The sequence below is a fragment of the Equus caballus genome, chromosome 19 (genome assembly GCF_041296265.1).
Source record: "Equus caballus isolate H_3958 breed thoroughbred chromosome 19, TB-T2T, whole genome shotgun sequence".
Classification (NCBI taxonomy): Eukaryota; Metazoa; Chordata; class Mammalia; order Perissodactyla; family Equidae; genus Equus; species Equus caballus.
This window is the reverse complement of record NC_091702.1, coordinates 4897312-4914584: the sequence shown is the minus strand read 5'-3', so window position 1 is coordinate 4914584 and position 17273 is coordinate 4897312. Positions and strand designations below refer to the sequence as shown.

Here is a 17273-nt window from a genome sequence, read left to right as displayed (position 1 = left end):
TGAATAACAATTTTCTTCCTTCCTTTCCATACCTTGTCCATTTCGTTTATTTTTCCTGCCTAATTCTACCTCCAGTAAAAGTTTGAGTAGAAGCGGTAACGGTGGGCATACTTGTCTCGATCCAGCCCTGGAGGAGGGGAAGGGGACAAGATTTACAGTATTTTACTACTAAATATGATATTTTCTGTATGTTTTTGTAGGTGCCCTTTATTAAAGAAGTCGTTTTTATTTAGTTTGCTAAAAAAAATTTAGCTTGAATGTATAGCAAATTTAACAAATGCTCTTCTGTCTATTGAGATAATCCTACGATTTTCTCAATTATTCTGTCAAAGGGATCAATTATGTTGATTGATTGAGTGTTAAACTAATCTTGTATTCCTTGAATAAACCCATCTTTGCCACGATGTATCATGATCCCTTTTATATATTCTATGTTATTTCCTAATATTTTGTTTGGGATTTTTCACAATTATGTTCATAAGTGAGACTGACCAGAATTTTTTTTTTGTAATATTCTTGTAAGGTGTTAATGTTAAAGTTATGCTGGGCTCAAAAAAACCAAACCAAAAAAACAAAACTAGGAAGTGTTCCCTCTTTCTCCATGCTCTAAAAGAGTTTGTGAAAAATTGGTTTTCTTTCTCCCTTAAATGTTTGAAAGAATGTTAGAGAAGCCATCTTCTCCTGAAGTTTTCTAAAGGTTTTTATTTACATATTTTATCATTTAATGTCTTTAGTAGTTAGAGTATTAAACATATTTGGAATTTCTTCTTGGCTTAGTTTTAGTAAGTTTTTTTAAAGAATTTACTTATTTCTTTTAAATTTTCAAAATTATTGTCATGCAGTTGCTTATACCATCTGCTCATTCTGTTTTTGAGGACAACAGAATCTATATTAACAACCCACTATTCATGCTTATATTGATTCTCTCTCTCTCTGCCCCACCAGAGATCAAATATTTTTCCAGCCCATTCTCTCCCCTATCTCTTTCTGGCATATCTCCAATGATATACGTTAAACCTTCCGATATTCACTCACAGGTGTCAGAAGCTGTTTATGTTTTTTCCATTTCTTTCTAGCTTCTTCATATCGGGTTATTTCTATTGATCTCTCTTTCAGTTCACCTCCACTTTCATCAGTCATCTCCCTTCCGCTAATTACATCCATTTTTAAAATTTTCGATGTTGTATATTTTTGAAGTTCTAGAATTCCATTTGATTATTTCTAGTGTCAATTTCTCTGCTGAGATGTCCTATCTTTTCGTTCATCATGAGCCTATTTCCTTTTCATCCTTGAGCGCAGATACAATGGCTGCTGTAAAATTAGATGGTGCTGATTCCCACACCTGGGAAGTGAGTGTGCCCACTTTCAGCCTCCACTGACTGTTCTTCTCTTGAGAATAGGTCAGATTCTCCTGCTTCTTCATGTGTTGAGGAATCTTGAATTACATGCTGGACATTGTCGTTGTTATGTTGTGAGACTCTGGATTCTGTGTAGCCCCTCAGAGGAGCACTGATGTTTTCATTTCAGTAGGCCTTTAGACTGGTGGGAGTGAGACTGCACACTCTATCTCCTGGGTGGCAGCTCAAAGCTCTGTCCCATTCTTTTCTCCTTGGCTGGAGTCTGCCCCACGTGTGCCTGGCTCAGGGCTCAGCGAGAGATTTGGGCAAAGATTATACATAGAATTTGAAGCTCCCCCCTCAGGTCTTCTCCAGGATTCTCCACTCAATTTCTAGTGACTGTGGTTGTCCTTAACTCCATTCCCCAAATCTTTAGGCAAAAAGATTATGGGTTTTCTATTACAGTTATAGCTGCCCCATTGGTATAAACTGAATGTTTGTGTTCCCCACCACCACCAAATTCATATGTTGAAAGTCTAACCCCTAGTGTGTCTGGAGTTAGACATGGGGCCTCTGTGGAAGTAATTAAGGTTAAATGAGGTAATAAGAGTAGGGTCCTGATTCAACAGGATTAGTGTCCTTATAAAAAGACATGCCAGAGAGCTCTTTCTTTCTCCACACACATACAAAGAAGAGGTCATGTGAGATGGCGGCCATCAGCAACCCAACCAGACACCAACCCCACTGGCGCGTTGCTCCCAGAATTCCAGTCTCCGGACCTGTGTGAAAACAAACTTCTGTTTCAGTCCCCCAGTCTGTGGTACTTTGTTACGGCAGGCCAAGCAGACTAGTACATCTATGGAATCCTGATTTCACCTCTTCTCAGGGTAAAAGCCATAAAACTAGGCAAATTCCCTTCTCCCAGAAGTTGACTTCCTTCCAGAATCTATCTATCTGCTTTTGTTCACTCTCTAATGACCTCAGTTGTTGGTTTTCATATTTTATCCAAAGTTTATACATGTTATCTGAAGAAGAGTCAGGTCTGCTATGAGGATAATATCTTAATTATCCTTCTTTTTGTGTCTGTTTGGGAGGCCTAATTTACTAAGTTCTTTTTTCCAATCTGCTGAAATGGACTTAGATCACTGGTTTTTTGTACACTTCTTGTTTAACATGGATAATGTGGTTAGTGTGCTCTTCTCATCTTTTGTATTGCTTATTAAACTTTTCAACTGCTTGTTCTATTATTTACTGAATGAGGTTATTAAAATCTCACACTAAGCTTATGGAAACAACTATTTCTTCTTTTAGTTCTGATTTTTTGCTTTATATATTTTCAGTGTATGTTATTAGATTTAATTTTTCTGGATTTTAATTATTCTATATTTTGGAGAATTATCCTTTTTAATAGTATAAAACATACTTTTTTATCTCTACTAATACTTCTTTCTTTAAAGACTATATGTCTGATATTGTCTGATATTCTTATAAATAACCCAACTTCGTTTTGCTTAGTGTTTGCGTGAAATTTTTCCATTCCATTTCCATATAGAAAGGAAAATCTTTCAGTTTTCTTATATTTAAGTCCTTTTAAAATGAGCAGCATAAGGTTAGATTCTGTATTTGTCTTTCACCTGGCTATCTGCACCTCATAAGTGGAATACTGAGGTATTTTGTCTATTTACATTTAATATTTTTACTGACATTTTTTGGTTTAAATCTATCATCTTACTATCTGCTTTCTATTTGCCCATCCATTCCATATTTTGTTTTTACCTCCTTTCTTACCTTTTATTGGGTTAATTAATCACATATTTTAAAAAATCTATTCCATTCTGCCGGCTGGTTATTTATAACATTCTGTTTAATATTTCTAATAGTTTGACTTGAGGTTTGCACTTGCATTCTTGGCCAGTTGGAGCTAATAAAAGGTCGTTCATAGACCACTGCCCAGACAGTGCAGGGACCTTAAAACAATTGAAATCCTCCTCCCACCTCGTACCTCATGTCCTGTTGTTATTATGACTTTAATTCCACATATATTTAAAAGCTCACAACACACTATTATTATTATTTTATAGTGCCAAAATTCATTCGATTTACTCACATATTTACCCTTTCTGTTGCTCTTTAGTCCTTCTGTACTTCCCTGCTTCCATCTGGGGTCATTTTCCTTCTGCCTAAAGAAATCCCATTAGTGTTTCTTTTAGTGTAGATCTACTGGTAACAGATTCATCTAGTTTTGTTCTTTGTTTGTTTTATTATATTTTTGCCCCCAAAAAATCTTTGTAATGTCTTTATTTTTGCAGGATATTTTTGCTTCATATAGAATTCTAGATGGGCATTTTTTTCTTCTGGTTTTTGAAGCTATTCCAATCACCTGGCTTCTATTGTTTCTTTGAAAACTTTGCTGCCATTGTGATTGCTGCTCCTTTGAAGTAATATGACTCATTTCTCTAGAGTCTTAGGATTTGTTCTCAACTTCTGTTTCAGCAATAGTCTGTGATGTGCTTAGATATGATTTTCTTTGTATTTCCCACCTTACTTTTAGTAGCATCTTGAATCTAATGCTTGATCTTTTGTCAGTAGGGGGAAATTCTTAACCATTGTCTCTTGAAATAATACTTCTTCCCTGTTGGCACACCAATTACATGTATCTTGAACCATTTTACCACATCCTATATGTCACTTATGCTCTTTTCTGTATTTTCCATTCTTTCATATCTCTATAGCTTATTTTAGATATTTTTGTCTGACCTATCTTTTAGTTCATGCATCCTTTCTCTATCTGTGTCTTATCTGCTGCTAAATCCATCTAGGAATTCCTAATTTTGTTTTTATCTTTCAGTATTAGAGTTTCTATTTGATCTTTTTAAAAGATAATTTCCAATTCTCTACTAAAATTTTCCATCATGCCATTTAATTTCTAACTCCTTTTCTAATATCCACAATATAAGATCCCCTGAATCTATTTTTCTGGTGCCTATTTTTCCTCTTTCTTTTTATTTTTCAATTCTTATTTTTTATATGCCTGCTTGTGTTTGATTAATTACTAGATGTTGTACATAATCGAGGTCAGTCAAGGCTCTGGTGATGACGTTGTCCTTCAGTGAGGATTTGCTTTTGTTCCGGCGGGTATTTGAAGAGGAGTCACTCACTTCTCAATCGAGAACTGAACTTGTTTAAAGCTGAGCTCCAGCCTTTGTGAGGCCTGGTGCATTTCTACTTTGCCCTCCATCATGAGGCACAGCCCTTCAGGAGTGCAACCAAACATCTGGAGTAGTGAGCCCTGCGCTCCGCTATTCGTCCTTCAGTCCCATGGGACTGCCAAGATTCTGCCTGCCTTCTCAGCCTCTCGGCTTCACATTAAAACTCCCAAAGGCTTTGCCCGATGGCAGCCTCCTCTCTCTAGGTTCTCCTTCTCTCTGGGGTCTTAGCCCCTCAAAGTTTTCTTTCCAAATCAGTTTTTCGATTTATTTTTTCTTCCAGCTTTTCTCCTTTATCTCAGGGATAGGGCTCAACTAATGACAATTAGTCCACCACAGCCAGAAGTCTCCAATATATTGTGATGAAGAAATGTTTTTAAACCTTAAGATTTTATCCAGCCTAACAGAACCACAAGCTAAAAATTGTACTTTGACATATGTTAAAGAACCAAAGGTTAATCTCTCTCTGAATTTTGACCCAATTTGTTTAAATATACCAGTAACAAAGTTAAAGCAATTACTTTCACTTTATTTTTCAATAACTTTAGCAAATGTTAGTTTTTTCATATTATGGGATGAGCACTCTTAGGAATCACAGGTCCACAGCGCATGAGACAGACAGGGTCCCCACCTCATACAGCTTACGATGTCCTACACTTACAGAGCTGTAAATCCAATATGGTTTTAGCAGCTACGTAGCTGTTACAAAGACGAACGTATAGTGGAATCCTTCCTTCCTTGCATTGTGTGAGTCAGCTTCAGCTTGGGGTCAGCTACCAAAAGACTAACTATAAAACCACCCTCCCATCTTTGCAGAACAGGCATCACATGGAGGTGCCAGAGTAGGTGACATACAGGCCCAAAGCAAAGAGGCAGACCCCATACCAAGCGAAAAGCAGCTACTTGATGAAAAAAAAATAAAGACAAAAAACAGAGCAAGCGTTTGTTTGACCCTACTGTAAGGGAGAAAAATCAACTGAATCCAATTCTGTACTTAGGCTGAACTATACAACTCAGTCATGGAGGCAGACAGTTAACTATTGCAAGAAAAACTACGCTACAAGGAAATGGCGCCCTGACCAACATGAGCGTATAGCAGGACTAGCATGTGGTCCACAACAAAAATTAAGCCAAATCTTAGTAGTCAAAGAAGAGTAACCTGGCCCAGACCAGTAAATCATTAGAGATTGATATCACTCCCACCATATGTGATATTTCTGCTTATTCCAGATGATACTAAGTGTTGGGAGTTAACTTTATATTCTTTTATTCCATAAATTATTTAGTTATTCTCAATGAGATCTTTCTACTGTGTTCATAAAGTCTCAAATTAAAGAACCACCAAGTTATCCAATACATCAGGGGTTGTTAACAAGAAGACCTGCTTAGGAGCTATCAGTGAGTTGAAATTTTATACCAAATTTTGTGTGGATGTGTGACTAAGCATTTTTCTGGGGAGAGGGTTTAAAGCCTTCTTCTGTTTCTTGAAAGAGTCCATAACTCCAAAAAAGTTTCAGGACCACTGCTGTCCCATGAGGATCTGGAGTCAGGTGCCCAGAGTGAATGAAAGAGGGAAAGTAACCCCGCAGAGTCCTGTCTCCACAAGGTTTCCTTTCACAGAGTATGCCGGGCTTCACGATGGAAAGCGACAATCAGCACCGCTCTCCGGCTCCTCCGAGTTATTGTTTCAACCCAGCCACCTCAAATAGTCTGCTGTTATAGCAGTTTTTTGTAAACTTGGGGTCTTTTTCTGCCTTATGTCACTAGCTTTAGTTTACTGGAAAAAAATCAAGATTGGGAGACTGTTATTATGAAGGAAAACAGACTTCTTCCAGTAGAATCAATATCTACAAAAATTGTTCTCCCACTACCAATTTTTAAAATAGCAATGAACTATAGAATAGTTTCATTTTAAAGCCTATAGGTTGCTCCATACAAGTTTTTAAAGCTCATATTTTTTTCAAATATGGCATTTGTTAAATGTTACCACATTGAGATTTTTATCAGTATACTGCTATTAAAATGTAGTTTGTAGTTTTCTAACTCAGAAAGATTTAACAAATTTGAATCAAACTTGCTAGAAAGTAATCATGAAGTCAAGTTGATTTGCAATATGCTGGTACGTGAAACCACACCAGGTCTGTCAGGGCTGTGGGAATTCAGATTGGAGTTATACCCACTTGACATCACTATAATCCGGCATTGCATTATTTACAAAATAGCTTTTGGCTAGACGTTTTGTGGTACTTACAAAAGGAGAAATGTGAAATTACCTAATTTGCGCTGGCTTCTGGTATAGTAATTTCACGTGAACCGATATTCCTTTAGGCTGCCACGTTGCATTTTAATTAGAATCCTTCATTTTTGGACAATGACTGGAGAATAACTCAGCCGACCTTGAGTTTCTTAATCGTCACTCCCTGGTAATGAATGAATCAACAAAGGGAGTAGTTTTAGTTTCCAAGTCTGAATCTAAATGTGACATTCCTCCACGTTTAATTGCAGTCCATTCAGTTTTAAAAGACCATTTTGCAGAATAGCTAGGGCTGAATGGAGGCAATTTCTAGAAACATTCTTTACATATAGTCAACATGTCCCTGAAAACAAATGCTAGGGCATAGGATTATGTGATTAGTATTTTTTAAAGCACTTAATCCATCCTTCTTGAATTTCAGTTATTTTTTTTAAAGGAAAATCACTTTCCTAAATATAAGCAAATGCAGGTCTAGAAATAGTTGAGACAAAATTATCAAATAGCATTAACGTTATACCTGTAATCAAACCCCAGCCCCATATGTAGCCTTACCATTGATTTGAAGAACTTCCTTTATTACCTGACAAGCTTGCTCATTCTGTCCATTCATTTCGATTTTGTTGGGCTTTCAGCCATGCCTGTAATGTTGCTGAGGAGTAAAATATCTTTCATAACCAGAATCATAAATCTTTCTTATAACCATGAGACTATATCTTTATGGCCATAGATCATTTTAGTTACTGTCAAAAAGTGCCATCATATCACGTTACAAATTAGAAAACCGAAAGACAGTGCATGGTGGCAATACCTATTATGTGTGGGCAGGAAAATGATTTTCCTTTCTCATAAGCCAACATTTCTAATTACAAATACTTTTTAGACACATAGAAATGATGTGGATATGTGTTTGGCCAAATTGTGAAAGCACAACTAGGTTAATGTGAGGAAATAAAACTGATATTTATGAAAAAGTACTCTTTCAAATGGAGACGGTAAAAAACAGACAAGGAAAAGAAGGAAATTGACCCTTTCAATTAATACGGATGAGAGAAAAAGATTACCTTTCTGATCTCAATCTCCCACACAAAGGTTGGGCATAGATTCACTAACGAGACAACTCTTGAGTTTCTTCTTGGCCAGAACTGACGGTCGTCCAGACGTTCAACGGATGCCCCTTATCGATGTTCTGAATGTATGGTCATTATTAAGTTACTCATCCTACGAAAAGAAAATAGAAATTTTGATTAATAGATGTTAAACCTTTTTGTTGTTTTATTTAAACCCTCTTCTTGCTTTCAATCTAACGTAACAGTAGTTGCATATTTTTTTTCTCTGCTTTATCTCCCCAAACCCCCCCTGTACACAGTTGTATATCTTAGTTGCAGGTCCTTCTAGGTGTGTGTAGTTATATTTTTAAAGCACTTTCTTTCCTTAGAATTCATAGTATCTGCTGTGTCCTGGACGTCACAAAACCTTGGAAGAGAGTTGGCTGTGGCCCTCATTTCCCATGCCTGTCCCCTAACACAGCTGTGCATGGAAGGGCTTTTACGTGATTGGGCGTTGAGGGAGGGCGGTGGAAAGAGAAAGGGAACTCAGGCAAGCTTTTGTGCCCCTCTTTGTCTCTTTGTCCTTAAATGCATTTCCCAGCTTCCCCTGTACCGCAGGGGTGCTGATCCTGGGAACTCAGGCTTACCAGGCTCCTTTGCCACCTGGCTGCCAGGCAGCTTTAGCAACGGGAAATACGAGAAGGAGACAGGAAGCAGAAGAAAGTGAGAAGCCAGGTTATTTCTCCTCCTCTCACCAGCTTTCGTGGCTACTCCAGCAGCAGCAGCTCTGCTCCATGCCTCCAGCTTTCTCTAGGCATGTCCACTGCAGTTCCAGCTTCCTGGGTGGCCCCTGCTCCAGGCTTTGATGCTCCACCCCTTTCCTCTGTCTCTTCAGCCCCATGAGAGGTGGTCATCCGGAGGCTGCTCATCTCTGGGCTGCCTTGCTGTTCCCTGCTTGCTCTTCTAGTGCTTCCAACCTTCGTAACCAGGGCAACTAGGGCATCCCAAGTTACTGTTACAGATACGAGGTCCACTTCCCTCTATATGCCCCGACCTGTAGTTTCTTTATTGAATAAAAAGGAGTCTGCAATCCTCGGAGAGGGAGAGGAAATGCAGTGACCCAAGTTGACATGGATAAATAAAAGTTTTAAGGAAAAGGAGAATACAGGTAAAACTGACACTTGCCAGCACTACATACACACATGCACACAGATACACATACACATACAAATGCTAATTGAAAAAATAGGCAGTTAACTTTCTCTGCATAACTGGTCCTTCCTGACCTCCGCTGTCTTTTAATCAAAAGCTCAGAGAGATGGATTCGGAATAGTACTGTATCACCATTTTTCCATGTAGGTCCCCAAGGTCCACGCGTAGAGTTAATTCCCCTCTCTGGCTACCAAAGATGCGAGGAAGAGCAGTATTGATAGTGACTCTGGCCCTGGTTGTAGCAGGAGGTTAATGAAGCCAAAGACATGTGCTTGGAGAGCCTGAAACTCCCACCGAGAGTTAATTTTGTTTGCCCATTTCCTAATGGTCTGTGTAGTCATTAGGCTTACTGCTGTTTAGCACTTGATGCATTTTCTTTTTACTTTTGGCTTTTGTTATCCAGGGGTCAGAGCTGAAAGCATCTAGTACTTAAAATTACTGAGTGGTTTTCTAATGGTCACAGTATGTGGGAACTGTACACGCTGCAAAGCTAAATGTCATTTGGCACAAATTATCCCAGGTAATTTATAACCAATGTAGCTGCCCTTTCTTGATAAGCAAATTCCGTGTATATGTGTGTGTGTGTGTGTGTGTATGCACACAGAAGTCAGAGTCAGCCTTTGTGTTTTAAATTAGACTTTCATTCCCTATTGAAAGGCATGAATTGACCTGAAATTTATAACCATCTTTATGACACAAAATAAGTGTAATTATTGTAATTCAAATTAGAAAACCAAGAACATGCTGCAGTCTGGGCCACATGTTTCTATCCCTTGGTGACTGCGTTTCCCAAACCAAGATCCAGGACACGTGTTCTGGTAAAGAACTCCCTTTAAAAATGTTCTTAACTCTTACTTATATAATCATTCTTATAAGGGTATAAAAATTCAATCACATTTTATGCACACTTCCTAATTTTTAAAGAGAATAAAATTTTTGTAAATGAGGATTAGTCTAGAAGTTCCCAGCGTTGACACCCGTGCCATCTCCTCTTCTTTCCTCTGAGGGAGGCTTCTATCCATTGGCCTTGTTTGATCTGTCGATGGTCACTGCTTCCTCCAGAAAACAATAAAAATTCTTTGCTCTTAACACTGGGATGACAAGCATTTAAGAATCTAAATTCACATGCAATCAAACTGGAAGTTGGGGATTGGATCACTTAAAATATCCCCTTCGTTACGAACTACAGTAGTATGCTCCCGAGAGTAAGAGGAAAAATCACAATACATAATCTTTCCCCCATGGAAAAGATTTAAACTAGCCTTTCCCAAAACCAGATTAAAATCGGTCTAGTGAAAATAAGGCGAGTCCAAGCCACATCTTTTGTGCAGCAAGTTTTCTAAGTGAGTAAAGGTTTGAGGAGGCAGTTCCCGGGTGGGACCTGAGGCTGCTGAGAAGGGCGTCACTGGCCAGGGGATCCCCGAGACATAAGCATCCAGTTGATAACAATGTGAGCCTGAACGGGATGTGCCTTGTGAGCTCCCTCTGCAGCTTCATCTGGGATGCTCATGTAGGAAAGAGCCTGCAAAACCAGCTAGCAAGGACCAGAAAGAGACAAACATCAACAACCATAGGGAGGTTTCAGGAAACCTCGAGAAACAAAATTCAAAGGCAGTTCTCCACGGTTCTAGAAAGAAAAACAGAAAATATGCATCTGAACTTTCACCTTGAGAAGTTGTGTGACTTCTTAAATTTTTGTAGCTTGTCCGTGTCTATTACTTATTAATCTGCTTTTCTGACAGTAAATAAGAGCAAATCCCTTAAAAAAAAATCCTGCTTCTTCTTGTTTGTAGGACAATAGGAAAGAGAATTTGGGGAGACCACATCTAACTTGGTATCCCAGTTTGGGGGTGAAGAATTCTGAGGATAAGAGAGGAAAGGAGGAGAGTAAATCCTTAGAGTTTGAGGAAAGGTGCTAAGGAGGGCACTTCCGGCTGAGGACGTGGGAGGAGAAGGAGCCGGGAGTTTAAGACCTTTTCTCACACAGGGCTCTCCTCAGGAGCCCTCTGGAGCTCACTTTCCAAGCTCTCTGACTCCACAAATGCAACAGTGCCAACACGGCCTACATGAGAACAGGTTTTCTATGAGCGATTTGGTTATGAGGTCTTTCAATCGTATCTTCCAATCCACCTCCCTTGTCCCATTACAATCCCATTAAGAGCCAAGCCTGCCCCATTCCTTTCCTACACAGCTCTGTATCGTCTCTGACTATGGCACCCACACCCTTTTCATAAATAGAGTAGCAGTACTTCTCATGCCGCCCTTCAGCTCAACGCCATTCCCAAAAGTAGTGGACAAAGGAATGGGCCCAAAGGACAAAGGAATGGAATGAGGGCAAGATGGGTTTGGAGAGCAAGTGTTTGGTACCTGTTTTCAAAAGGAACTTCTCTCTCAGAACTGCAAGTGACTTCTCAAGAGTTGGAGACCCAGCTCTGCTCAGACGGAGAGCTCCCGCTTGGGTCCCTAATTATACCCAAGGCCCGGGTCTCAGTTCCAAATCCTTTCACCTTAGAGGATGGAGTTGTCTTCAGTAGAGAGTCATTTTCAAGGATAGAATATTTTTCTCTTTTTTTACCCCAATATTTTATTATGAAATTTTTCAAACATACAACAAACAAAAAATTTTAGCGTGAACACCCGTATACTCACCACCCGGATTATACTGGTACTATATTACTGTACTGGCTTTGTTGCATTTCTAGCCATCAATAAACCTACTGTTTTATGCATTTCAAAGTACAGACATCAAAACACTTCTTCCTAAATACTTCAGCATGTATATCAGTAGCTAAAATGTAATAATTGTTTACAGATTTTAATGTAAAATTTATGTATGATAAAATTTACAAATCTTAAGTGTATATCTGCTGAGTATTCTTTAATCTGCTGTTTTCACAAATGTACACATCTGTACGATGCTAACTGCTGGTAAGGTGTAGTATTCTGTATTAAGCTCTGTCCCGCATTGCCATTGTCCCAGAGGGTTCTTTCACGCCCTTCCCGGTCACTCTCAACCCTCCAAGCCCCCCTAGGGTCATCAGGTCTACTGATGCTTCTTCTTAGACAAGAGTATTTCTCATGCTTGCTAAAGAGTCATGCAAATAATGGTTTTAGTGATGAACCTTTGCCGTCAGTCAAACTTCAGGGACATTTGGCTTCAACACAAGAAAAATTTACCATTTATGAATGGCTGATTATTGTAGATAAATGAGTAAAAGGAGGATCATTCTATTGCATAAGTCAGCCTCACCTCCTGCCCATTGATAACAGATAGCCTGGCTAAGAAATAAAGTACACCTGGTCTCAGCTTGATAAATCAGCAGTTTCATTTGTCTCACGATGGAGGGTCAAAGGAAAAGATCTTCAGTTTCTGAATATGGTCCCCATGTGATTTCTGGTCTGAGAATACAGGACAAAAGAGAACAGCTTTTGATATTACCAATGAGCTCTTTTGGTCCGAGTCACTCATACTCATTTATTAATAGTATTACGGGGTCCTAGAAAAAATGTAAATACAAGAACTCATCTTGCCAAATGATTAACCACTCCTGGGCGGAAGTTAAGAACCATGAAAGGCACATTTCTTCTTCCAGGCTGGGTAGGAAGTTACTGTTGCCCTGTGCTCGGTAGTGGTACCCTAGTGGCTTATGAGAGCGAATTCTACTCCTGAAGTATCAACTGCGGATAGGAGGTAGCTCTCTGGCACGTTGTTTTTCACATTAAATGGAAAGTTTCTGACTCCTGTGCCATCTTTCCATCCACGGTGTGGTCTTTTCTCTGATGTTCGTTGGTTTTGTTTTCTGATAGCTGATATCATTCCTCCTCTTTATCCTATTGAGTCACTTTTCTTTTACTGTCTCTTTACCAAGTCCTTCCACAACCCCCCCCCCCACCCCATGTTTCCTTTGCCTCACATCATTGCGTGTTTTATTCCCATGGTGGAACTTGCTGCTGCTTCATATAAATTCCCACTCCTCCCATTCTCCCCGTCTCTCTCCAGTCACCCCCCTTCACCTGTTATCCTTTTTGTTTCTCTTTCCGGCTGCTTAATGACTTCTCCTGCTGATGAGCTGTGCTCAACATCCTGAGCAGCCTGAAGCACCTGCGAGCCCCTCCCTGGGCACACTGCTCGCCACGTGCTCCAGCGCGGACGGGGGCCGGGCTCCAGGTGTGTGCACTGCAGGGGGGCTCTGTCGTGACATGCACATCTCAAACGTTCCATCAGTTTTTTGGTTAATGAACCTCTGTGCTTCCCATTTTTATTTCGTTTCTTTTTTTAAGTTGAAGTTTGATACTTTGGAAAATATTTTTCTGCTGGAGACATTTTCAGTGCCATCTTTTGGAAGCAGAAGCCGACCCAGTGTTTGTTCACGTAACACACCAGAATCAAGTTTTTTTGTTACGACTAACAGTTGGGAGGGTGGAATAATACGAATCACTGATGTTTGTCTAGCACTGTCCTTGTCAATACGTTCTCAGGCATCAATCGTCCCATTTGAGTCTAAGAGCAACCCTAGCCATTATTCTCATGTTTCTCACTTTAAGTCAAAAACATCTGCGGGCGTTACTGAGGGAGTGCCTCAGAACAACTGTATGTCAGCTAGATGGCAGCTGAGCCGGAGAACACCTCCATAACACGGCTAATGCGAAATTTCCCTTGCTCTTTCCCCACTGGGTTTTCCTCCCCTGGATCAGCAGTTAGAATACAAAGTTTCTAGGAGGCTGGTATCTTTCTTAAACACCCTGCGGTGGTCAGGAAGTTGTTCCTACAATAATTCATCAGACGCCCATACATTGTGTGCTGGGACATTTAGACACATCAATGCCGTCATGAATATACAGGCAATCCACTCTTGACCCTGAAGATGTGCGCCTAGAAAAATTGTATGTAGATCAAATTACCGCACATGAAACCACACTGTAAAACACACCAGGGTAATACGCTATTTAAAGAAATACTGAAGTTTACCTTTGTAAAGAATTCTTTCATGATGCAAATAATCCACATTTTATTTGTAAATTTAGGACTTTAGGCATGAGTTTGTGTGAAGTGAAGGACACATCAATTTTAATGGACTTAAGTAGATGGAGGTCCAAGACACACTTTTCTGAACCACCCAGGGGACGCCAGCAGCTGTTCAGTGAAACAAAGGGACAAATTAGTCCCTCTGGAACAATGGAACTCTGCCATTATTCTTAATATGAGTTGATATGACTATAGGAGGTCTTTTCGCCTCTCCCATAGTGGTTTTCCCTTTCCCAGTAATTGTTTCCTCAGAGTAAACTTGAGCTTTATATTTGTGAAAAGTGCAAGGCATTCTTTTCTAACAAACCACACGAGCATCAGATACCCTTGAACTAAGTATACAAGCGTACACAAGTGCTCTCTTGCATTTCCTGAGATGAGGTTCAAAATGTTACCTCTAGTCTCTGAACGCTCCTTAAGCAGGCTTTGCAGTTCTTAACTTACAACCTTGGAATCAACTCTAAATTCCCTCAATTCTTTGCTCCCATTTTCAGTTCATGGACAAACAACCACAATGCCCTTGGATTATTTACGTACTCTCTGTTTTCATCCCCTATGCCACATTCCACTTTCAGTAAATAATTTTCTATCTAAATAATAAATAATCACCATCCTTGCTCAGAAAGGTATTTCTAAAACGCTCACTGCTGAGGAAAGTTACACAGGGTTGTCCCCTCTCCAGTGCAGGCGAATGTCCTTCCCAAGGAGCCAACCTCAAGAACTTTAGAGCTACGGTCCTTGAGGAAGTGAGGAACCCACTCATTACCCATAGCTGTGCGCAGAAACGACTGCGGAGAGAGTAAATTTGTCTCGGCTGCCAGGATCCTTTGGAGCGATGCTCTCTGATTCCTGTGGAAAATAGATCAAGACAGAGACCTTGAGTGCCCAGATATGAGGAGAGTTTGCTGACTTCATAGAGTTCTAGACCAAGCCTGGAGAGTTCAGTATTGCCTTCGTCCATGCCCGGGATGGACTTCCATGGGGATTTTATAAGCTCCCAACTTGGGGTAACTTCACAAGTTTGCCCCCAATGTCTCCCCTACAAAACGAAACCACGTGGAAGAAGATACGGAAATTATACTAAGAGAGACAAAATTAGTGAACTTGATGCTACAATTGTTGCAATTTATTTATTTATTTTTGAGGAAGATTAGCCCTGAACTAACATCTGCTGCCAATCCTCCTATTTTTGCTGAGGAAGACTGGCCCTGAGCTAACATCTTCCTCCATTTTATATGTGGGATGCCTGCTACAGTGTGGCTTGACAGTGATGCTTAGGTCCACGCCAGGGATCTGAACTGGCGAGCCCCAGGCCACTGAGGCAGAGTGTGGGAACTTAACCACTATGCCACAGGGCAGGCCCCCAATTCCTGCAATTTTTACCTTTTTTCCTAGGACATCTCTCCTCCTCTCTTATTCTGTGACCTCAACCCATCCTTTGGTATTGTAGTTAGACCATGGCCAAAATCCTTCGCTCCCCATGCCACACTTCTAAAATCCTGAATTTTAGATTTGATCAAATGCATCGGAAAAGACAAATATTCTTCACCTCTCCCACAGACAGCTGTCTTTGGGAGGGGTGTTGTTTCTACTTGTGTTAGAGATCTTTAGACATGTTTGCTTTAACAAAAAGATTGTAACTCAGTTAGCTGGGAAAGAAAAGGAAAAAGGGATTGCAGCATGCAGATGCTGTTCTGAAGGTAGCGTCGGCCCCCGGCAGCGGGCTGGGGGCGGGGAGCACGCAAGGCTTGAAGGGCCGCTGACGCACCTGCGTTGATCGCTAAATTCCTTTACTGTTCAACTTCCATCTGATTAATATTAATGCTCAAATTATATCTCCACAATTTTCAATATAGAAACTTAGAGGCTACCACAATGTTACTTCAGGAGAACGAGTTATAAGCAATTTTTTTCTTTATTTTTCTCTATTTTTTAAATGTTCCACAAGTAGCATATGCTACCTAGATAACTATATATATAATTATACTTATATTTATTTATATTTATATAAAATACTTATATTTATATAGAAATATAGGTAGCATATGCTACCTATATAATTATTTTTTAAAAATTAAAACCTGTGAGAGGAAAAGCAGTAGATCTATATTGCATATCAAAATCTGAATTTCCTCCTTGTCGTATCTCGTCATATACACTTCTCTTTAAGTATCATTATTGGATTTCTGCCTCAACAAAGCATCTTCTGCCCCCTGCCTTCCACATCTTCCCCACTCCTTGATATATAACACGCTTATTCTGAACTCCTTTAAGCCACCTGCATTTCTCAGCTGAATCTCAAAATTCACCTTCTTCAAACAATCTTTCTTTATCAGCCCCATCTCAACTCAAAATTCACTTTGCCAAACTTCTGTACTCTGCGCTTACACGTATTTACCCATATGTTGCTTAATAAAATATGAAAATGTTATGAAAGTATAACGCACAAACCAACAAGTGCATGAATCCTAAGTGTACACTAAGAAGACTCTTTACGAAGTGAAATCCAGATCAGGGAACAGAACACCATTAGCAGCCCAGAAGCTCTCATCGTGCCCCATCCAGTTACTTCCACCTCACCTCCACCAAGAGGAGCCACCATCCTGAATTTTCACACCATAGATTATTTTCACTTGTACAGTGTATACTCCTTTATGTCTTGCTTCTTGCATCCAACATTATAATTTTAAGATTACTCCATGTTGTTCCATATAGCAATACTTTGTTCATTTTCATTGCTATATAGTATTTCATTGAACAATTATTCCTATCTGTTTGAATTTTGATGGACATTTGGTTTACTCCCAGTTTGGAGCTATTATGAATAGTGCTGATGGAAGTACTCTCATACATGCCTTTTGCAGAACATAAGAGCATTTTACTCAGGTATTTCTAGGAGTCAAATTGCTGGATTGTATACGTACATAGGCTCAGCTTTAATAGATAATTCCAAATAATTTTCCAAACATACTATGTTGCTTTCAAACTGTCTCAAGCTGGAGCTCCCCGCTGGTCAGTCCTGATTAGGCAGTCAGTGTTGACACCCAGCCTGGTGGACGGCCATGTCACGCCTGACTCCAGTGCTCAGCCTGGGGGTAGTAGCCACCCACTCCTGTCTCTGTGAGTGTGTGTGGGAGTTTCTTCAGGGTGCCTGACTCCCACATCTGAAGGGCTACAAAGCTTACTTCATCT

General features: G+C 39.8%; 1 long non-coding RNA gene across 3 annotated transcripts in view; it reads right to left on the bottom strand.

Moving 5' to 3' along the window:
• Positions 1 to 17273, bottom strand: part of LOC138919049 (uncharacterized) — a 40357-nt gene that overhangs the window by 13029 nt on the left and 10055 nt on the right. The window contains exons 2-4 of one of the 3 annotated variants that reach the window (XR_011428942.1): positions 14848 to 14930; positions 7859 to 8015; positions 6817 to 6963 (exon numbers count right to left, since the gene is read on the bottom strand). This is a non-coding gene — a long non-coding RNA (uncharacterized lncRNA). Of the gene's footprint in view, positions 1 to 6816; positions 6964 to 7858; positions 8016 to 8598; positions 11104 to 14847; positions 14931 to 17273 lie in introns of those variants that run through there. The other 2 variants (XR_011428941.1, XR_011428943.1) reach the window with 2 other exon arrangements.